Source organism: Callithrix jacchus, chromosome 3 (genome assembly GCF_049354715.1).
Source record: "Callithrix jacchus isolate 240 chromosome 3, calJac240_pri, whole genome shotgun sequence".
Taxonomy (NCBI): domain Eukaryota; kingdom Metazoa; phylum Chordata; class Mammalia; order Primates; family Cebidae; genus Callithrix; species Callithrix jacchus.
Genome location: NC_133504.1, coordinates 157,767,597 through 157,774,762, shown reverse-complemented (window position 1 = coordinate 157,774,762; position 7,166 = coordinate 157,767,597). Strand labels below are relative to the sequence as shown.

The 7,166-nt window shown below is 36.4% G+C and overlaps 1 pseudogene across 1 annotated transcript; it reads right to left on the bottom strand.

Annotated features, from left to right (window-relative positions):
• Positions 1-3,080: 3,080 nt before the first annotated feature.
• Positions 3,081-5,914, bottom strand: LOC118152330 (large ribosomal subunit protein eL31 pseudogene; annotated as a pseudogene). The gene has a single exon (XR_013533484.1). The product of XR_013533484.1 is annotated as a large ribosomal subunit protein eL31 pseudogene (transcript).
• Between the last annotated feature and the right edge of the window lie 1,252 nt (positions 5,915-7,166).

Here is a 7,166-nt window from a genome sequence, read left to right as displayed (position 1 = left end):
TTAGTAGACACAGGATTTCAACATGTTTCTCCATCTCTTGACCTCGTGATCTGCCCACCTCAGCCTCTCAAAATGCTGAAATTATAGGAGTGAGCCACCATACCCAACAAATGCACTTAATTTAAATGTGTTTTGTGGTAGCAGGTATTGTTCTTTAGTTTTCATATTTAACACTCCCTTAAGGATCTGTTTCTAGGCACATCTGGTGGTAACAAATTCCTTTAGTGTTTACTGTCTGAAAAGGATTTATTTTTCCTTTGCTTATGAAGGTTAGTCTGGCTAGATATAAAATTCTTAATTGGAATTTATTTTCTTTAAGGATGCCAAAGATAGATCCCAGTCTCTTCTCGTTTTTAACGTTTCTGCTGAAAGTTCTGCTGTTAGCCTGATGGGGTTTCTTTTCTACATAACCTGTTCCTTCTCTTTAGCTGTTTTTAGGATTTTGTCTTTTGTGTTGACCTTGGATAATCTGTTAACTATTTTTCTTAGGGATGGTCTTTTTGTGTAGTTTTTCACAGGGGTTCTCTGAATTACTTGAATTTGCATGTCAATCTGCCTAGCAAGATTAGGAAAGTTTTTATGAACAATATCCTCAAATATGTTTTCCAAGTTGCTTGCTTTCTCTATATATTTTCAGGAATTCTAAAGATTTAGTAGATTCAGTCTTTTGACACAATCCCATATTTCTTGGATGTTTGCCCATTTTTGTCTTTATGATTTGAAGGACAGTCTTCCCACTCTGAAATTCTTCAGTTTTGTCTATTATCTTTTCAATGCTTCCAATGGCATTATAAAATTCCTATAGAAATTTTTTTATCTTCAGAAGTTCAGTTTGGTTCGTTTTTTAAATGGCTATTTTGTCTTTCAACTTTCGGATAAATATACTGCTTTCCATGGATTGGGTTTCAGCCTTCTCCTGTATCTGATTGAGCTTCCTTGCCATCCATATTCCGAATTCTGTGTCTTTCTTTTTAGCCATTTTCATCTGGTTAAGATCCACTTCTGAGGAACCATTACATTTATTTTGAGGCAAGAAGACAATCTTGCTTTTGAGGTAAGAAGGCATTCTGGCTTTTAGAAGTGCCAGATTCTTCTACTAGTTTTTCTCTTCTGTGTAGGCTGATGTTCATTTTATCTTTGAACTTTCTGTCTTCTGGATGGAGCTTTTTGCTTTCATTTTCTTTGATGCCCTTGAGGGTTTGATTGTGGCATAAGTTGAGTTTAGTCAGTTGGCATTTTTTTCTGGTTGCTTTCAGGGTTCAAGTTTCAGCTTAGTAATCCTGGGTTATGTGCTCTACTGTAGGATCTGGGATGAGGCCCACAGGTTTGTCTTCTCATCCCTTGAGGTCAAGCACCTGCTGCACTGGAGAGGCCAAGGTATTGCCAGTATATTAGCAACAACACTCTGATGGGGGATGCCAGCAAAAGCTCTGCAGTAGGGAGGCTGGAGTCCATAATAGTGTGTGCACCAGTAGGGTGGTGGGTATTTTCAGGTACACTGGCAGGGTGGCAGGGATTCACGCACCCATGCATGGTGGGGGTAGTGGAGGAAGGCTGCAGGCAGGTGAAGGCTGTGGGCAGTTGCATGCTGGTGGAGGTTTGATATGATTTGACTGTGTCCCCACACAAATCTTATCTTGAATTCCTACATATTTTTGAAATGGTTGCATTTACCCAATGCCTCTACCCCCATTGTATCTAGGAAGTAATTAACTTGCTTTTGATTTTACAGGCTCATAGGTGGAAGGGACATGCCTTGTCTCAGATGAGATGTTGGACTGTGAACTTTTGAGTTAATGCTGAAATTAGTTAAGACTTTGGGGGACTGTTGGGAAGATATATTTGGTTCAGAATTGTGAGGACATGAAATTTGGGAGTGACCAGGAGTAGAATAATATGGTTCAGCTGTGTCCCCACCCAAATCCCATCTTGAATCCCCATGTGTTGTGGGAGGGACCCCATGGGAGGTAATTGAATCCTGAAGGTAGGTCTTTCCCATGCTGTTTGTGATAGCAAATATGTCTCCAAGGTCTATCAGTATAATAAGGGGGAGTTTTCCTACCTGGTCTCTCTTTTTGCCTAATGCCATATATGTAAGACCTGACTCACTCCTGCTTGCCTTCCACCATATCTATGGTTTTTGCCTTTCCCAGAATGCCATATGGTTAGTATCAAATAATATGTGACTTCTTTTACTTAGTAATACACAAGGGGCCTTCAAAAAGGTCATGGAAAATGTGTATTAGTTAAAAAAAACTCTTCGTGGATATCAACTTTTTTGGAACAAAATAAACTTGTATTAACTTGTAATAAAATTCTTGAGCAGGACCTAATTTGAGGCAATGCAAAGCATAAAACATCAGTTTGAAAAGAGCCACTGTCAGAGCAAGATGGATTTTGCTAATATGGAAGCAATAACAAACATCAAATTTATGGTGAAGCCTGGGTGGAAGAATGATAAAATCTTTGATGGTTTCTGAAAAGTTAATGGAGACAATGCCCCAAATAAATCAGCAGTTTACAAATGAATAACTTATTTTAAGAAGTGATGTGGCAATGTTGAAGTAGAAGATTGCAGAGGCAGACTATTCACATCAATTTGTAAGGAAAAAATTAATCTTGTTTATGCTCTATTTGAAGAAAACGAACAATTTACAGCACAAACAATAGCCAATACCATACGGATCTCCATTAGTTAAGCTTACAAAATTCCAACTGAAAAATTAAAGGTGAAAAAATTTTCTACTTGATCATTGGCAAAACCATTGCACTGAAATCAACTATAGACAGGAGAAGAGCTTTCAGTGGAAATTTCAAACAAGTTAGATCAAGCTCCTGAAACATTTCTTTAGGACCTCAAGGAATTGTAACAAGAAATAAAACATGGCTTTACCAGTATGATCTTGAAGACAAATCACAATCAAAGAAATGGCTAACAAGAGGTAGACGTGGTGCAAAAGTGGATTGGTCAAGAGCAAAGGTAATAGCAATAGTTTTTTGGGACACTTCAAAGCATTTGATTGTTGATTTTCCAGAAGGTCCAAGAACAACAACATCTGCTTATTATGAGGGAGGGGCTTTGAGATAGAAAAAGACTTAGCAGAAAAACACCTGGAAAATCTTCACCAGAGTCCTTCACTACAGCAATTCTCCTGTTCATTTCTCTCATCAAATAAGAACAATTTTGCAAGGACTTTAAGGGGAAATCATTAGGCATCCACTTTATGGTCCTGATTTGCCTCCTTCTGACTTTTTTGTTTCATAATCTAAAAAATTTCTAAAAGGCACCCAATTTTTTCCATTTAATAATATAAGAGACTACACTGACATGGTTAAATTCTCATGACCCTCAGTTCTTTAGATATGAACTAAATGGCTGGTATCATTGCTTACAAAAGTATCTTGATCTTGATGAAGCTTATGCTGAAAAATAAAGCTTATATTTTTTATTGTTATTTTTTAATTCCATTTACTCCATGTACTTTTTGAAGTCTCCTTGTACATTTTTACTCCATGTCTTTTCCTGGATTAATAGCTCATTTCTTTTTCATTTTAAGTAATATGCATCACACTTTATTTATTGGTTCACCCACATGAGAACATCTTGGCTGCTTTCAGTCTTGGCAATTCTTAATAAAGCTGTCATAAATACCTGTGTGCAGGCTTTTGTGTGAACATAAGCTTTCATCTCCTTTTGATAAATACCAAGGGGCACAATTGCTGTATAACATGTTAAAAGTGTATTTTGCTTTGTAAGAAACAAACTGTCTTCCAAGGTGGCCATACCATTTTACATTTCTACCAGCAATGAGTGAGAGTTTCAGTTGGTCTACATTCTTGACAGCATTTGAATTTTGGCCGTGATAATCAGTGTGTAGTGGCATTACATTGTCATTTTTGTCTGTAATTCCCTGATGACATATGATATGTAATATCTTTTCAGAGGTGATGAGTGTTTAAATATGACATCTGACCTGTGAAGCAAAATGGATAAGATAGACTTTATTAAAATTGAAAACTTCCACTGTGCAAAGCACACCGTTTAGAATAAAAAGGGAAACTGAGAAACTGGGAGAAAATACTTTAAAACACATATTTGAAAAGGATTTGTATTCACAATATGCAAAGAAATTATAAAAATCAACAATAAGAAAATGACTAAATTTTAAAATGAGTGATATATCTAACTAGATACCTCACTAAGATATACAAATGACAAATAAACATATTGAAATGTTCAACATGGCTTTTTCTTAGGAAATTGTAAATTGAAACAAGAATGTAATACCACTACACAACTGTTAGAATGGTTAAAACATAAAAATTGGCCATACTATCTGCTAATGAAGATATGAAGCTATAGGAACTCTCCTTTGTTGCTACTGGGAATAAAAAATAGTAAAGCTACTTGGAAGACAATTTGGTAGTTTCTTGCAAAGCTACACATTGCCCTATCCTGCAATCCCGCAATCACACTCCATAGTATTTACCCAACTGATTTGAAACCTTATGCCCACACAAAGCCTGCACACAAATGTTTATAACAGTTTTATGCATAATTTCCAAAACATGGAAGTAACCAAAATGTCCTTCAATTGATAAACAAAATGGATGAACAAACCTGTCTTACATCCATACAATGGAATATTATTCAGCAACTTTAAAAAATGAGCTATGAAGCCACAGCAAAACACAGATGAATTTTAAGTACACATTGCTAAGTGAAATAAACCAGTCTGGACAAACCACAAAATGTATGTTTCCAATTATAGGACATTCTGGAAAGGGCAATCTGTAGAGATGGTAAATAGGTCAGTGGTTGCCAGGAGTTCAAGTTTGCGGGGCATGGGGAGGCTGAATGGGTGAAGCACAAGGAAGTGTTTGCACTACACTCTAACTAGTTAAGTAGTTTTCCAGAGGAGACTGGGTTAACAATTGAAACCACAATACATTTATACTCAAATTGAGCTAAGTAAATAAATAGTAAATAGTAGGAGCCAGATTTCTCACTGTTAGGGTAAGAGCTTACAGATAAACAAGGATAGGAAGCTAGAATGTTCATACAGTAATGGAACATAGTGGAAGACAACAGTGGGGACTCATGTTTAGCTTAATACCATTACTTTCAATGGCAAAGCCTGCATTTACTTTTGCACCAAACTAATAGATATAGATGATTTCAAATAAAAATATTTGTAGCTAGGTGTATAAGTTAGGCTAATATGCATTCATATACTTCCTTTTTCTGTCAGCTAAGAAGCCCTAGAAGCAACTACATCTTAGAAGCAATGACCACACCTAGTGCCCAGAATAAAAGAAATCGTGGCTTCTTGGAGAACTAGCTGATTCTTGGACTATAGTAGGAAAAAGTACAAGATGAACCCAGAGCAACTGTAGTGCCAACAAGATAGAAAATGGTAAAATAATAATAACGGTAAAGCTGCAATGCTGGTGATATTTCAAAGGGATATGGCAGCCAATGAAAGACCTTTTCTTTTTTGCAATTTTTAAAGTTTATTTTATGTATTTGACGATCAGCCATTCGTTCTCATCCACATTGACGGTCTGTAGATTTTTGAAAGTGGTAAAAGGTATATAGGTAACCAAAGCATAGAGCTTATTTGGTGAATCTTCATCCTCATTACGTTTCCTGGACAACACACGGATTTGGTATGGGACATTCCTTATTCCTTTGGCCCAGACAGCTTTGTTGAGCCTGGTATCAATATGCACATCTGGAGTTCCCATCTCCTTCATAGCAAATTTCTGAATCTCTTTGAGTGCCCGAGGGGCACGCTTCTTGATGTTCCATGCTGGTGCTCTTGTGAATGCTGATGGTGTGTTCTCGGGTCACCACCTTGTTGATGGCAGAACGGTCCTCTTTCTTCTCGTCACTCTTCTTTGCAGGAGCCATTCTGTCGGGTCCGAGGTGGAAAGAAAGAACCCCAAAAGACCTTTTAATGGCTGAAACTGGAATAATTTGAACAACAAAAATTAAGTAACATTGGATTATAACTCAAAATATTTTGAAAATACTAATATTTATATTGATTGGATAAATATTTGTATAAATCAATGGGGAAAGGATCAAAACATATACTATGCAGAAGAATTCCTGGTAACTTCTGCAGGTATTCCTCCCTTACAAAAGGAGAATACAACTCCCACTTCATGTCCAAATTGTGCACAGTGACTTCTTTCCAAAGAGTACAGTATCGAAAGGGAGAAAAAGAAGCTTCCAGTGATAAATGTAAGACAGTAACCCAAGCTAGTTGATCAAAGTTAAGATCAAGAGTGATTACTTAAATTGGTAATATGTACTCTTGATATGAAGTGATGATAAGGCAGTTTGCCTTTTTGGCTTTCCTTCTAAAGTTGTGACCCAGTCTAATTATGAAAATAATAAATCAAGCAAATTTGAATTGAGGGACATTCCAAAAAATATCCAGCTAGCACTTCTCAAAATTGCCAAGGTCATAAATAAGGGAACTTTCATTTATGAAAGAAACTCTCACAACCAAGAGAAGTTACAGAGACATATTGCTAAGGGTAATGTGGTACCCTGGATGGGATCTTGGAACAGAAAATGGGCATGAAGTAGATAAATAAAGCATGGACTTTAGTTAATAATAATGCATCAATATTATCTCATTAATTATAACAGATGCACCATACTAATATAACTTGTCATTCATGCTAATAGGGAAATTGAAAATAGAGTATATGAGAAATTTTGTACTTGCTAGACAATAATTCAGTAAAACTAATGCTGTTCTAAAATATAAAAGCTAATTTTTAAATTTATATATAGTCATAGATCCATATATGTGTATATGTGTGTGTGTGTGTGTGTGTGTGTGTAATGTTCCCATAAGGTCCAGCCTCATGTCTTACCAATTTCTCTTGACACACAGCACATGAGACTTCTTCCAAGAAAAACTTGTAAGCAAACTTCTAACAGCTCCTCCATTGTCACATGTCTCTTCTGCCTCTGTACTGCCTCTGCTAAACCTTTCCTCCCACCTAATGCATTCTCATTCTTTATGTCTTATGCCAGGAAAGTCCAGAAGTCTACTCTAAACCCAGCAAAATAAAGAGGCTTTCCTAAGTATTCTGACAGTATCCTACACTTTCCCTGTCAAATAAAAAAATTCTTTAATATTTAT